We start from the raw sequence: 2,079 nt of genomic DNA on the forward strand, positions 1-2,079 counted from the left end.
TAAAAGTACAAGTACGAGAACACAAAAAAATTTATAAACAAAAACCTCTCGCCGAGCATTGGCTATTATATTATTTCCCTGTCAATGTTCCCATCTTCATTAAAAGGCGTAAGATAACAAAAACAATATCTTCAAGAATCTATCTATCACAATACCTGAAGACTCTGACTTCACTTTTTTGAAAAATGAAATGGTCTTTACTTTTACTCCCGATCAACAATCAAATATCTTTTCTTGAATTATGAATAACATGAATGGATTGAAATATTCAATTAAATTATCTCAAAATAAACCTTCATTTCGGTGCAAGATTGAAATTAGCTTGAATTCTTCATAACCTCTGAATAGTGGGTGACCCAACGGGTCACGGGTTGTCTAGTATCATATAATTCTAGTATAAGAGTTAGCACACAGGATCACACATAGAAAGTGAAATGAATTTCAAAAACAACCCACTCACTCACCATCATCTTTTGTTCTCCTGAACCAACTATTCGAAAACGCTCGAGTTTTTGGGTCTTTTTTTTTTAATTCATCTATCGTGTAATGATCATCATTAAAGTTTATTTAACCTTCAGAGAGGAAAAAAATGGCTGGAGTGTTAAAAGTTATTTTTTTGGTTATTTAGGTGTAAAAATGTAGTAGTAATGAAAAGTGTAATATAAGTAAAACAAGAAATCAAGCATGTTGTTTTCTGTACAGTGGTTAAACTCCACCGACGACTCTTCTCTGCCATATTTGTTTGAGGGAAACGAAACACCTCAGCTTTTTGATGTCACAGAAACCCAGGTATTTGTAAACTTTGTTGTGTAATCAAATTCCTACGTTCAGATTCCACATCTTTATGTTTAATCCATCAGAAGTTTGTGATAAACTTCTTTATGATCACTTGACCATTTTCTTTAATACTTAAAACGACGTGGCTAATTGTCAGTACACTGACAGTACGTTAACAAGGCTAATTGTCAGTACACTGACAGTACGTTAACAAGACTAATTGTCAGTACACTGATAGTACGTTAACAAGGCTAATTGTCAGTACACTGACAGTATGTTAACAAAACTAATTATCAGTACACTGATAGTACGTTAACAAGGCTAATTGTCAGTACATTACCAAGGTTAATTGTCAGTACAGTGACAGTATGTTAACAAGACTAATTATCAGTACATTGACAGTACGTTAACAAGGCTAATTGTCAGTACACCGACAGTACATCAACATGACTATTACTTGTAACTGACAGTACATTAACAAGGCTAATCGTCAGTACACTGACAGTACATTAACAAGGCTAAATGTCAGTACATTACCAAAGCTAATTGTCAGTACATTAACAAGGCTAATTATCAGTACATTACCAAAGCTAATTGTCAGTACATTAACAAGGCTAAATGTCAGTACATTACCAAGGCTAATTGTCTGTACACTGACAGTACAATACCAAATCTGATCAACGTCATTTCTTTATTGTTTGTATTTTCATAAGTTCCTCCTATTTTCTATGAAATAAAAGAGTGGCATGTCCTTGTTATATAAGTAAACCAAGTAAATGTTGTTTTGTATTTTGTTGTAGTTCCTAAAAGTCTTCCATTTGATACACCTTTCTTTCTTTATAATAATTCGTCACTGTTATCTCGAATTTATGCTCTTTCAATCATGACGACATTGTGGAGCTTCATTTAGCTACTATTCATCTCAAAGTTGCCTTATTACTAGAGTTTCATTTAGTTTTAGTAAACTTATATTACTTTACTGAGATGGTGAGCAAATCCAACACGTTACGTCATGTTGCTACTATCACTTGTTAACACCATGAGATTGGAAATATGACTTGCACTGCAGAACATGATTGTTTTTACTTGCTACTATCACTTGTTAACACCATGAGATTGGATATATGACTTGCACTGGAGAACATGACTGTTTTTACTTGCTACTATCACTTGTTAACACCATGAGATTGGAAATATGACTTGCACCGCAGAACATGACTGTTTTTACTTGCTACTATCACTTGTTAACACCATGAGATTGGAAATATGACTTGCACCGCAGAACATGACTGTTTTTACTTG

The sequence above is a fragment of the Limulus polyphemus genome, unplaced genomic scaffold (genome assembly GCF_000517525.1).
Source record: "Limulus polyphemus unplaced genomic scaffold, Limulus_polyphemus-2.1.2 Scaffold10421, whole genome shotgun sequence".
NCBI lineage: Eukaryota > Metazoa > Arthropoda > Merostomata > Xiphosura > Limulidae > Limulus > Limulus polyphemus.